At 43.6% G+C, this 14,685-nt stretch overlaps 1 protein-coding gene across 1 annotated transcript in view; it reads left to right on the top strand.

The window, feature by feature from the left end:
* The first annotated feature begins 3,525 nt into the window (after nucleotides 1-3,525).
* The window catches only part of LOC138966695 (uncharacterized), a 67,692-nt gene continuing 56,532 nt past the window's right edge, over nucleotides 3,526-14,685 (top strand). The window contains exon 1 of the mRNA XM_070338998.1: nucleotides 3,526-4,169. The gene's annotated coding sequence lies outside the window, so the exon portion shown is untranslated. The remainder of the gene's footprint in view (nucleotides 4,170-14,685) is intronic.

Genomic DNA, 14,685 nt, shown 5'->3' with positions numbered 1-14,685 from the left:
CACACGCACATACACCACGACCCTCGTTTCGATTCCCCCTCGATGTTAAAATATTTAGTCAAAACTTGACTAAATATAAAAAGTGAAAGTGACTGGTCTCCAGGGGAGGCAATCAATTTGCTGCAAGTCAGAGGACAACTTACAGTTGTTGTCTCCCTTGTGGCAGTTGCCTAAGTTTGTTTTAGGCACTCAAGATGTTCGGTGCAAATACTTTTAACATGTTGTAGTTGTTTGTTTTTGGGTTTTTTAATCGACCGCCGTACAAGCTGCTATGAGCTTGACGCAGACATATTCATCTTAACTAAACAATTGGAGCGCGCGTGTGTGTGTGTGTGTGTGTGTGTGTGTGTGTGTGTGTGTGCGTGTGCCGGTATGTGTCTCTTTTCTCGGAATCTCAGTCTCTACACGCACGTACACACACACACACACACACCACCACCCTCGTCTCGTTGCCCAATAAATGTTTCTTCATTCAGTCGAAACTTGACTAAATATAAAAAGCACAATGAAGGTGTTCAGCCTCATACAAAAGCAAACAACTCTGCCACATTCAGTGTTGGTGGGTGTTCATGGAACCAAAATATTTTGCTATTTCTCGATGCACTTCGGTGAATGCAAAGTTGGTAGAGCGTCACTCTCAGAGCCGGAATGTTAAGCATGCACTTCGGTGCAGGGAAAGTTGGTAGAGCGTCACTCTCAGAGCCGAATGTTAAGCATGCACTGGGCAAGAATGGTTCAATTAAACATGATCAACTTCCAGGGGTTACACCTGTACTTAGACGCGAATCCTCTGACATTATGCAGACATGAGTGTGTACGAGTGCGATAACCCCGGCACAGCTGTAAGCATCGCGCTTGATTTACTGATATCACGTGCGATTTATCCGGACCAGTTGTTGCAATGATTCACGCTGCAAAATAAAACAATGGGTAGGTGCAGAGAATGATTCTGTGGAGTATGCCAAAGGTGCAAGGAGGTGGGTGTCGAGGAGAGCAGAGGCTAGGAATTTCGGGGGTGGGAAGGGGGGGGGGGGGGCGGTCTGAACTTTCCAGCTTCATCTAAGTTTGGAATCTGACCTCTGAGGTCGAGAGCATATGTACGCGAGTGCCTTGGTTTTCAGTCCAACAATGCTCTTTTTGACGTTTGATAACTGATTCGGGACAATGCGGAAAAAAATGACACTGAACCATTGAAATCATGTCCGTACCTAAGTCATTTAGAATATTTTGTTTACTTTGATTTTATTTAGAATACTTTCATAAAATCATAACTCGTCAGATGCAACCTCAGTTGCAAAAGAAACCTTTTTTGCTTTTAACATCTACTGCTTTGAAACTGTATTAATAATTTCAGTCAAGACAATCATGACACAAACTTCCGGTTCAGCTGCGAAGGCCGTACAATTGTTTCGCTGAGGTAAGTCCATGGCATTTTGTGCATACCCTTTAGACTTTGAGCCGTGGCTACGACAATGTCAGGTCAACCCATGTAACATGTGTGTTACTTTGTCAATGAGTTGTTACTGGTTTACATAAACAAGTAGTAAAAAAAAGATCTGAAGTGAGATCAGCTGAAGCTCTGCTGTGTGATGTGGCTACTCTTGACAGGGACTTGGGGGTTTCTTCTAAACTTGTCCAGACTGTTGACATATTGCCAAACGTCTGTCTGGCGAAAGCTGTAACCCAATTCGGATTCAAAAGGCAGTGCAACCTCGCAAACTTCCTAGAAATGCTTTGATGGCTGAAAGAGATCCTTTCCGGCGTACTTCCAGTCGCGTGGATGTAGCTTATCAGGGCTGATATTTTTCAGTTTTGGTGCGTAGATGTTAATGCTATACTCTGTTTCTTTTGACGATGGGTTTTTGTTGTTTGATTACTTCATATCACTGATCAAAATCATCTGAAGACTGGCTATTACTTGACTTTTTGTAAGGAACAACTCTTTGTCGATTCCGACCGGCAGTTTTATCTTTTAAAGTTATGCCTCCCCCAACATTTTCGAGTGAAAATACTATACATTATTGCATGCACATTACGCTTTGCAATTGTTATCAGATTAAGATTCGCCAAAATTAACCATTCAATGCGAGTAATCATATTGATTATCCATTCTTCTTCAAAAACAATATATATATATATTCTCTTAAACACACAGACATTATAGTTTCATGCTCTCACACAATACCTTTAGCTTTCATCATGAAAAAGGAGGTAAGACCGAGGAATACTCTGGCCGCATACCGTGCATAAAAGAAGTACTGCAGGACCATACCCAGACAAAACACACACACACACACACACACACACCAAACCCCCTCACACACATACACACACACACACACACACACACGCACACACACACACACCTAAGCACACACACACACACACACACATTCACTTTCACACACACATAAACACACTCCACAGTGCCCACCCACCCCCACCCCCCTCCCAGCCCTACACCCCCATCCTCGATTCCTACACCACAGGAATTAGCGTCCAAAGAGGTGGTGAGGAGGACACTGTGTTGATGTGCGAAGGTGTTAATGCGATTTTCACACGGCATACCTGCTGCTTCCTGCGATAGGTGCCGCTCTCGCCAGTTCACAGCAGCTGTGTTTTATACGAGACAAACACAAAGACATTTTTTCAACAGTTTCGTGAAGAGGCATTCCATGTAAAACAGATATTGTATAACTTATATAACTGCTATCTTTAGCACACAAAAATCATTTTCAAATCAGCTTGAAAAATTATTTTATTACGTATTATCGAGCAAAAGGAATAATCTGTCGGCCTCTGTGTTTTGTTCGTGTGTGTGTGTGTGTGTGTGTGTGTGTACGTGTGTGTGTGTGTGTGTGTGTGTGTGTGTGTGTGTGTGTGTGTGTGTGCCGTGTGTGTGTGTGCGAGTGTGTGTGTGTGTGTGGGGGGGGTGTTTATGTGGGTGGGTGTGTGTGTTAATGTGCGCGCGTGTGTGTGTGTGTGTGTGTGTGTGTGTGTACGTGTGCGCGCGTGTGTGTTTGCGTGTGTGTGTGTATCGACTGTTTAGGGGATAAAAGAACACACATTCACATAAACTACCAGTCAAACTACAGGAGGAAAACTATTAGTCTAATCAAGAAATAATAGACTCAGGCTAACCAAACAAACACCCCTGCATCCCACCCTCACCCCTACTGAGTTCCTGCATGAGCCTAAACATCACTGTGTCTGGCCTAGCACAACAGTTTTCGTTTCCTGTAGTTACCTGCGCGTTGGGGTTATAAATAGGTAAATACTCCAGTCGATGGCATGTGCACGCTGTCCGCCTCGTCTCAGCCGCGATCGCACGTGAGACTCGAATTTTGCTGGTTGTATTCCGGTCAGACTCAGCGGAGAGAATAGAAGACTGAAAGCAAAGGCAAAAAATTGAGATGGTTTTGTTGTAGTCGTGTTATACAGTTTTTGTTGATTTCGGAAAGGTTTTTGGCTCATTCCCTCCCTTCGCTTGTGTTGTGTTTTGAGGGACTTTTGGATTTCACGGAACTACCTGAAAGACGGTGACAGAGTATAAAAGTGAAAGAGTGAAAGAAGAGAGTTTCGTCACTGGCTTGTCTTCTACTGTTCGTGCTGAGTTCTTGAAGGTTTTTTTCTCCTGTTTCGTCGCTTTGTTTGTGGTGTCAGTTTTGATTGAAAGAATATCGTTTGACCTTGAATTTTCCCTGACGAGAAGATGAAAGAGCGAAAGGAAATGTGAAAATAGTTTCGTTATCTGTGCTCTTCAGTTGTACTTTTTTTCTTTCATCACTTCCTTTCTCCTGTGTTTTTGGGCGGATTTCTTTTGGCCAAGAAGTTACAGTGACGACTGAAACGTGATGGTGAATGAGGGTTTGTAGTTGTACATTTTCGTCCAAGCGAGACTTGAACACCTGGTTAATTTTGGCTTACATCACGGTGGTTCAAGTCAGTACATGTAATACTTCCTTGGATACATATCATAGACTCTCTCCTGGTTCTGCCAAGAATGGATGATTTTGATCAAACGGAATGCTACAAAATGGACAGATGAAGAAACAGACTTGGAATCACCGTGGGAGTTCTATTATAGGGAAAGTGAGGTCATACCTTGTTCGCACCTGTCGGATTTACCTGCTGTAAGCAATGTGGCTTTGCTTCCCGATTCACTTCAGGTATGTTTGGTCGAGAATGCATGAACTGTACGTTTCTATTTTGTTTCTATTGAACGGAGTCAATGACACGCGCTGTGCTATATAGCAAAACACAACAAAGTAATAAGAAATCCACATGACACACTGATAACAGTCTCCGGCATGTACATATATTATTATTCTGTCTCTGTGTGTGTGTGTGTGTGTGTGTGTGTGCGTGTGTGTGTGTGTGTGTGTGTGTGTGTGCGTGCGGGCGGGCGTGCGGGCTTGCGTGTGTGTGTGTGGGTGTGTGCGTGCGTGCCTCTCTGTCTGTCGGTGGATCGGTCGGTCTGTGTGCCTGTTTGTCTTTTAAATGGCTAAAAAGCAAAAACGGACGGAAGGGATGGGGTTTTTTTACAATAAAAAGCATTCTGCACCCGTCTTGTGTTGGAATTATTTTACATCCTATTGCATCCTAAGTTTCTACATTTTAACGTCAGTCACTCAGACATACATATTGGAACTATCTATGTTTCGTAAAGCGTAGGCCTAATTAATTCATTAGCCATTAACAGGTGTTTGCTTTTACAATCTACGGCGAGCGTACATATATAATACGAAAGCTTGCATGTACTTTTTCTCCGTCGTGCATGATCTAGTCTCCAGTGGGCTTAAATTAAAATTTCATGACGGGAAGCTGAGATCCCGGCCTTGTGTAGTTACGGTCATGCATATATATCAATGAATTGTGCTTTTCTCCTTCTACATACACCGTGCACGTGTAAGTACACATAGTAGCGAGACGGGCACGCGCATGCACGCACAAACATTCCAGGCATCGTAATTGTTCGTTGTTTTATATGTTTATGTTGTCCTTGGCCATAATTCTCTCTATTTTTTGGGGTGTCTCTTTCTGTCTTTCTGTTCCTCTCTGTCTGTGTATTTGTCTGTATGTATGTCTGTATGTCTCTCTTGCTTCTCTCTCTCTCTCTCTCTCTCTCTCTCTCTCTCTCTCTCTCTCTCTCTCTCTCTCTCTCTCTCTCTCTCTCTCAGTATCTCTCTCTCTCTCAGTATCTCTCTCTCTCTCTCTCTCTCTCTCTCTCTCTCTCTTCCCCCATACTCCTCTGGTCATTACTCCCTAAGCTGTACCTTTCTCTATCTCTCTCTCTCTCTCTCTCTCTCTCTCTCTCTCTCTCTCTCTCTCTCTCTCCTCTCTCTCTCTCTCTCTCTCTCTCTCTCTCTCTCTCTCTCTCTCTCTCTCTCCAATACTCCTGTAGTAATTGCTCCCCAAACTGGAATGTTAAGTAACCTGAACAGGCCGTTTCACCAGTTAGTTTTGAGGGAGTCAGTGAACTTCGGGATTTCTTCTATAGTTAGCAAACCTGTGCGTTACTGTGGCAGTGTCTTCGTAAAACACACACACACAACCACACACACACACACACACACACAACCACACACACACACACACACAACTACACACACACAAACGCATGCACGCACGCACACACACATAACACACACACACACACACACACATTTGGGCGCCCGCGCGTACACGCACACAGACATCAAAATCATCATCATGCGATGTTGTCTTCCTGTCGTCATGTTTCTTGTCAAACCTTGCCGCAAGACCTTTTTTTTCTGGAACATATTGCTTCGGTGATATGAATATTGAGCGTGCTGCTACATTTTCAAGTTCATGTGGGTGGTTATTCACCACATTGATTATTTAGAAACTAGCCAGCTAAATTCTCCGTTACAATCTTTCTGAAGAGATTATCTGAACAAGGCGCTTGTAAGTGAAGACTTCCTTCCTGTTTGACTGATATGGCTGTGAATCCTTGTGATGTAAAAATATCGGCTGCTTGTTAGTCCGATAATAAGTGCCCATTTCGTCCGGTGACGCACACAAAAAAAACGTATCAATGCTACATACCTTTTAGAGAGATTTGCATTAGAGTTTCGGAGAGATTTCAAATGATCTCAGTGCAAAGTTCTCCTGAGAGTATTATATTAGGTAAGAAGTACGGTCGCATTGATTTTTTTCTAGGGATATGTAGGCCTTGGTCTCATCAGGTGTTCATACGAGAAACAGTAATGACTTTCGTCAACGCGCTTGAGTTCATTTGAGAGGATGAAATATTAGGGTTCTGCGTGAATCAATATGCTTGAGGCGCAAAGGACATTTATTTTCCTGTATTAGGGAGTCGTAGATTTGCAGCCTACATTGGACTAGGTGGGAGGGGGGGGGAGTGAAGGAAGTAGAGGTATATTGTCATCCGGTTAAAGTGTGTGTTTTTTTTGCTGGTTTTTTTTCTCCGGGAGGCTTATTGTTTGTGATCGTTCTACCTTTGACTGCATTTATTCTCTCTCTCTCTCTCTCTCGCGAGTGGTCGCTGTGGCAAGACACGAACACATTCAGTTGATGTGACAAAAGTTCAACATTTTCAGCAACAACAGCCACTAAGATGTCAGTTTTAGGCCTACCTAAAACTGTGGAGTCTATTCTGACCACCATTATCGCGGACCACGCTCTTATCTCCTGGAAGGTGACAGGCGAAGGCGACAAACCTGTCGTCGTGCTTCGCTTCAACTCCGCAGAGCAACAAGATGGCGAGTTGACATTACCAGTGGGCGCGTGGAGACGCAAACCCCCTTCAGAGATACGCCGCGACAAGAAAAGGGCAGAAGCCAGGCATGCTACTTCACGGACTGACGAAACAAGAACAGAAAACATTGTGACAGTGCTCCACAGAAACAAACAAAAGACAAGAACAAGAAAATAAGGCAAGTGATAAGTTTGTTGACAGTAGGCATACTTCGCCATGCGGTCTATTTTTAGCCTCCGTCACAACAGTGACAGTACACATTCCTGTGTTGACACGCCACGCTCTGCACGTGAAATAGACCCACCGCCTGCCACTGACACTAGGCGCAGTAGAGAGGAACATGTAAACAATAAAGACGACACCATGTGTTTGGGCGCAAGTGGTTGGCAGACCAAAGACTGTTCGCATGACAGTGCGGTAAATCAGACAGACGACAACAGCGAGAGTCTGGCGCACATGGAAAAGATAACGTCTGAAAGAGGTATTGACATCAGACACATCAAGCTGCTGGTTAATGAACTGAGAGACCGCCGAAAACAAAGACTTCTCCGCGATAGAAGAAGAAATGAATCTTTTGATACTGTTGTACTTGAAAAACATATTGGCTCCCAGAGTTTGTACTGCAAAAGTGATGATGTTGTGCTCATGTATGATTTCAAAACAGATCGTAAACGCTGGTTCTTCGATCAGTCAGACAGCATGACCAAGCTTCATAAACATGCCATGTTGTGTCTTCGGACATTGCCCCCGATCAGCAAAGATCGGTACGCTGAGTTGTACAAAGAAGAACTGGAAGAAGATCTGAGAATAGTGTCTCGAGTAATCCGCTTTTACTTAGGATGAACAGTTTCAAACACCTTGGTGTTTTTTTTTTCATTCTTGGACTGTCTAATGCTGAAAAGGGCCGCCACGCACGTTTTATTGACTTACAATATCTGTCACCACACGGAAGAAAACAACAGACTGAAGGACTGATCAAATCATGATGTTATGATGCATGGTATTGGTGTGCAGTGTGAGTCAAGGTATCCCTGACTGACAAATGCAGTGGACTCTCTATCGGACTTCCAGTAGCGAGAACTTTGCGCGATCGTGCATGCTTGCTTTGTACTTTTACATCCCAACCCCACAACACCCTTTCACTATAAACATGTGTTTTCGTGAATAAAACATTCTGAAAACATTCTCTCTCTCTCTCTCTCTCTCTCTCTCTCTCTCTCTCTCTCTCTCTCTCTCTCTCTCTCTCTCTCTCTTTCATAAAAGGCAACATTCTTCTTTGTCTAAAGCAAGAAAGCACAATCCTACCTCCACAGAAATTATTTATAGGTCAGCCTTGGACTTTCCGACGTCGTCATCAGTTCTCCGCCAAGCTGAAAAGTACAGTCCTTCCCCCGAAATAGGTTCTGTTAACCATCTCATATCTGGCAAGGCTTTAACACGGAATGAGAACATCCCTTCCCTTGCGCGGGTGCACGCACACACACACACACACACACACGCGCGAACACACACACTGACGCGCGCGCGCACACACACACACGCACGTACGCACGCACGTACGTACGCACGCACGCACGCATCATCTTGGCCGCTTCCTGTGCTGAGTGGTATATTTCTGGATGAATTAATTTTCCCAGTGGCAATGCGCAAAATTATCCCACTCTGCACAAACAGTTAGCATGGTGATGTGTGGAATGTTTCAAGTGAAGGATGTTCTTTCCCCGTGCAAATGCCTTGTCAGGTCTAAGATGGTGAGACGAATTTTTCACACGGGAAGGACTCTGTCTTTAAACACGAACAAGGTTGGTGTCTATCGCAACACAGCATAACAAAAGTTTGTCATATCTGTCGCGAAGGAAGATCGGTCTGTTGTTTCATACCCAAAGCCAGCAAGCATAAAAAATAGGATAGTAGTTGAAAACAGTATATATTTTTGTTTACGACACCGTTAAAGTATTGGATCATGAATAAATCACTTGATGCAAATCAATTGTTCATGGCTGTTAGATAAATCAACCGGCGCTCGTTTAGTTGTTCCCTACCAGGTGTACGTACGTAGTCAGGACGGAATGGTTAAAGGCACAGTGCAGCTCACAGCCTTCGTTTTGCGTTTTTGTTGCAGCTGAGTGCATTTACAGTTCAAAAATTCTCCTATGGTAGTAAAACAAACCCAAAACTACCCAACGACGACATCTGTGAAGCTCGACAGTTTCTTGTTCACGCGAGTGCATAAATTAACCAAGTTATTACGTGGTGTTTGGTCGGAGTTCGATTCAACTGAGTGATTCCGGCCTCCCAGGGCCGGACTAGGCTAAGAGGAGGGGGGGGGTGCCAGTGGTGGTCCAGGGGGATGTTCCCCCTGGCGGGGTCAAGGGGCAGAGCCCCTTGTGGGGGTCAGGGGGCGAAGCCCCCTGAAGCTGATGGGTAGGTCATATTCTGAGATAGGAAAATGGTCGCTCCTTGCATGAAACGGCATAAAATAAACAATAATAAAAAATGTTTTAAATAAGTGAGGTACATGTTTAGGCGTGGAGGGGGGGGTTGCGCAACCCCCATAACCCCCCCGGTAGTCCGGCCCTGGCCAGTGGTGGTCCAGGGGGATGTTCCCCTTGGCGGGGTCAAGGGGCAGAGCCCCTAGTGGGGGTCGCCCCCTGAAGCTGATGGGTAGGTCATATTCTGAGATAGGAAAATGGTCGCTCCTTGCATGAAACGGCATAAAATAAACAATAATAAAAAATGTTTTAAATAAGTGAGGTACATGTTTAGGCTGGGGGGGGGGGGGGGTTGCGCAACCCCCATAACCCCCCCGGTAGTCCGGCCCGGCCTCCATTTTGTTTTACACAAACTCATGATGACGTCTGCTAGTGACTGTCTTTTTGTGCATGATGTGGTGATCTACCTGATCTAAATTTAGATCCAAAAATAGGTCAAGACCAGCCGGGTCCGAGTACGAAATTAATTCGTAAAAAAATCGCAGTTCTTGACTCTTTGGGTGCAAGTCAATGAAACTTGGTAGTTCTTCTAACGGATAGCTAGCTGCCTGAGGTATGACTAAAAGCCCCAGGGGCTCCGTGCACCTGGATTTGACAAGTTCAGTACCTTTAAAATACGTGCGTTGTTATGTATCATGTGCCTGGTGTCTTGGAAAGAAATCACACACATAACAATGTATATCAATTACGCTTTTATATACAAAACATTAACCGTGGCAAAACACTTAATAAACCCACACAAAACCCTTTATTTCACGAAAGCTCCCTGCTATAAGTGAGCACAACAATAGTTAGAAAAGTATGCTTGGTTCTGTTTCGATGCCATCAAAACACATGAAGCGTATCAAACCAAGAACAAGTTATTTGTTTTGGTCTGTCGCATGTTGCCAGTAGTAACGACTGTACCGCGCTCCCTGGTGAGCGAACACGAGATTCATCACGTCGGTAGGCTTCGTTGCACGTGAATAACCCCATTACTTTCCAGGCAAGTATTTATCCTTGGTCCATTTGGATATTTGGAGATAAATTGTACCTCTCTGTTACATACGGTTGATTTCGGGTTTTGTACCTTCGCGTACACGACAGTAACGACCAACGGTTCTGCTCTGCTGCACACCGCTTAGTTTACTTTACGTAAGCATACATTTTATCTTCAGCTTATGGAAAAACAGTTTAAAACTGCAGTAAAAAAACCGTTGCTTCGGCGAAAGATGACATTATGCAGAAATGCTGCAGAAAAGACAGTTTTTCTCCAGCATTTTTCTCCAGAATAACTGAATAATGTCATAATCCGCCAAGAGCCAGTACAAAATGCTGCAGAAAAAATGTAAACAGGTTTTCTGCAGTAAAACAACAGCACCGTTTTACTGCAGCATTCTTGATTTCAATTTTACTGCAGTGTATTGCTGCAGAAAAAAAACGCTGCTTCGGCGAAAGATGACATTATGCAGAAATGTTGCAGAAAAGAACGGTTTTTCTCCAGCATTTGTCTTTTCTGCAGAATAACTGAATAAAGTCATAATCCGCTAAGGATACTATTCTTTGTAGGTTCAGTTGAGGGTTATTTTGTTCCTGGCGTGGTTCTCTTATGCGTGCGTCAATATTTATACAGAATGACGTCAAAGGAGAGTCACGGAGACTTTTGTTTATAAACGGTAAAACCCCACCTTCGTTATCAAAGAAAAGAAACAAGGTAAGTGACCGGCAGTAGACGGGGAGAGGACCAGGTAGAGCTTTGGGAGGAGGTCGGTAATGGACAGATTAGGCGCAGCTGCTACTATGTGTTATTTTTAAACTCCTTGGACAACTCCAGACAACCGCGAATAGAGGTAAACATCAACACAGCACTGTTTTCACGACCATGCGGCGCCTACGACATCATTGAACACACACATCATTGAACACACACCGTTGTCTCTTGAATTAAACACACACCATTGTCTCTTGAACTAACATTTTTACAACGCCCTGAGAAAATATGTTTTCAACGTTATAACTCTGTTATATGGAAGGTATGCGCCTTGACGTATTGGGTAGTTTCAAAACGCGACAACCGAGTCAGTTTGACGCAAAAGGAACATCACAGCTAGACACATTATGCACTTTTTGAATGTAATTATTTTCCTCTATCGCAAGATGCAAATAATGTCGGCGTCTGTCTGAATGATTAAGTTTTATAGCTGATTCGGGAAATACTTCAATAAAGACGCCTAAAAATCAAACAAAGCAGAAATCATCATTTAATTCTTAAAGGAAGTTTGATAAACTCGACCTTGGGTGGATTTACGCTAGCACAGCACCATGTTCAAAATGATCTAGCTTTCAGACCTATTGTACGTTTCGACTCATAATGCAAGTTCAAAATTTAAAACCTTTCAAACCTTTTAACCATGTCGTGACCTGTGCATTTACTCTACATTACTTCCTGTTTCTACAAACCAAGGGATAGACAGAGAAAGAGAATTTGGCCAAAGTTTGTCCAAAATTACTGTTACGTTCGGATCGAACTAATGCTGGTTTAAGGGCCCGTAATCCTATTAGGCGGCGATAAACTTCTTTTCAACAGCAGGCGATAGTGGAATTAAAACGGACGCGGGTTTTGATAAGGAGAATTAATCGAACGACGTATGCCACTAGATTGGGTGCAATGTGGTGTGTGTGTGTGTGTGTCTTGTGCAGGTAACAATCATTGTAGCCAGAGTGTATAGTCTTACCTTGGTGTTGGTCGGAGTGGTTGTGGTAGAGTGTGTTGTGTTGCTGATAAGATACAGGTAGGTTTCGGCTTGGTGAGGGAGAATGTGCATGACGTCCGTCGTTTACTAACAGAGAACCTTGTTTACCGTTGCTTGTGGGTCATTAGAGGGATGATGAGCCAGGGGCTCTCTCACTCTCTCTGTCTGTCTGTCTCTGTATATCTCTCTCTATCTCTCTTTCACTCACTCTCTCCCTCTTTCTCTCTTTCTCTCCCTCTCTCTCCTACACTCTCTCTTTCTCTCTATTTTCTCTCTCTCTCACTCTCACTCTCTCTCTCTCTCTCTCTCTCTCTCTCTCTCTCTCTCTCTCTCTCTCTCTCTCTCTATCTTTCTCTCTCTCTCTCTCTCTCTCTTTTTTTCTTTCTTTTCTTCTCGTCTCCTTCTCTTTTTCGTTTCTCCCTTTCTTTCTTTCTTTCTTGTTCTCTTTACTTTGCTTAAAGTCATAATTATGATCTTCAATATCCTTGTATACCACCACGCAGCAGTTTTCTAGAATTTCCCCCAAGCTTATTACAACGGCAAACTCCAATGAATATTTAAGGCGAAAAACAAATAGTCAAATCATTGATCGTCAGTCAGTGTAGTGAACTGTCATTCCGTGCCACGACTGATTAACTCCGCGCTTCGCTGAATTGTCTTCTGTTCTATCGATCCGGTGCCGTCACGGTACTGTGATTTCCTGCTAACAGCCCTACTACAGTCGATACCGCTGCGAATATTTTTTCTGTGTCCTTTTATCTTTTAAATTGCAAGCAGCTACTGCGAACAATTGGGTTAACGTGTTCAAGGTATGTGTGGTTCATATGTTTTCGAATATGTTAAATGGTTAACGAGAGAGAGTCGTGAAGTTAAGGTATATTGACGTACTGTGTGGACGGACAACAAATCTCAAAAAATAAGGTCTGGAGAAAGAAAAAGTCTCACAGATCGGTAAGGGCTTATCATACACAGAGACTCACTGTTCACAAATCTGATTTTGCTATCATCATGAAGTCGGGGGAAATGTGTTTGACGTGTTTTCGAAAGCGACATAGAATGAATAAACTATTTTTGCTGATATGATAGCATGTAATCGCCTTTGACAGCCACGCCTGTGACACTTTCTGATGAACTTCAAGAGTCATGAATTTATCATACCTCCCCCAAAAAAACAATAATGGGAGCAGGGCGCACAACGATAGGGGGTGAATGGAGGGTACTCTTTTCCGCCAGTCCGCCAAACACAATGACATTTCAGCTCCCGAGAACTGTTATTTTCTGCAAGAATTGACAGAGGTCAGACTTTTACTTTTGTTAAAACTACTTTTGTTATCGACCTTGTTCATGGCATCAACTCACAGTAGGCATAACACTGGCTGGAATAGCTCTCGTACAAAAATAAAAATAAAACACTATCCTTAAAGATAATATTGTGCACGAGAAATAAATCATGAAATGAAATGAGATTGGGACGTTGGGAGAGCATGCATGGCAAATGGGGACGGGTGGCGTCAATGAAATTAGGAAATTAAATTTAGTAATGTGTGTGTCAAAATTCAGATTTTGAATGATACATTTTGTACCACTAAATTAGAATATGCAGTAGAAATGAGCAGAAGCTGCTTTGTTTTTGTATACAAGGCAACCTGTTGACCTAAATACATTCGAATTTTCACGATCATTATTTATTCATTTTTCCGGATACTTGTAGTACCGTGTTAAACGATTCACAGACCTTTAACACGGGTTGTTACTGCCCGCACGCATTGTGATCAAACGTAGATAAAATCGGCAAGTCGGTCGATAGGAAATAAACTCCCCCATGCACCAGGACATACCTTGAGCTATTTATTCTCCGCCCTATTGTTCCCCTGTCTCGTCACACTTTTTGGCGACGTTTTGCAAGACAGAGCACGCTCGCGATTGAGTTCCCCTGTCTCGTCACACTTTTTGGTGACGTTTTGCAAGACAGAGCACGCTCGCGATTGAGTTCCCCACAACAAGCCATTGTCGGTGATTAGGGTACACACGATCCAGTATCTCCAGTGACCTCGCAACGAGTGCCACCCCGACCCTTGATGCTAGATTAGCTGGTACAGACACCTGAAATCAATTACTGAAGGCGACCAGAGCCGCCTTATTACTGTACACCCTACGTACGATGTGTCTGGAAACACCTCCGTGCGGAGGGGTTTTACGGCCAGCGTAGCAAAGATAAAGAGGGAAAATGTTCTCGGCTCGCGCGGCAGCAAGCACTATGTCTCTAGACTGTGTAGTCACTGATGGATGGCCCAGTTCCTCTGTTCTGGCCGAGTTGAGCGGTGATGTTGCTTTGTGACAGTTGTCAAACGTTTATTTTTAAATAAATAAATCTGAAACGTGCTGAAAGTTTCTGAATCTAAATAAACTGTATTTGAAATTAAATCAGTGCACAATGATGTGTTTTTACATTTAGTCAAGTTTTGACTAAATGTTTTAACATAGAGGGGGGAATCGAGACGAGGGTCGTGGTGTATGTGTGTCTGTCTGTCTGTCTGTGTGGATTGGATTGGATTGGATAAGATTTACAGTCCAGTGAGGTTACCCTCATGGAAATTCGGGCTGCTTTCTCCCCGGGGAAAGCAAGCTGCCATACATACGGCGCTACCCATATTTTTTTTTGCTGAATGCGTGTATTCATGTTTCCTGAGACTTAATGCCGTGTGAGATGGAATGTTTT

The sequence above is a fragment of the Littorina saxatilis genome, linkage group LG5 (assembly GCF_037325665.1).
Source record: "Littorina saxatilis isolate snail1 linkage group LG5, US_GU_Lsax_2.0, whole genome shotgun sequence".
NCBI lineage: Eukaryota > Metazoa > Mollusca > Gastropoda > Littorinimorpha > Littorinidae > Littorina > Littorina saxatilis.
The sequence above is the reverse complement of the archived record's forward strand: the minus strand, read 5'-3'. Positions and strand labels throughout refer to the sequence as shown.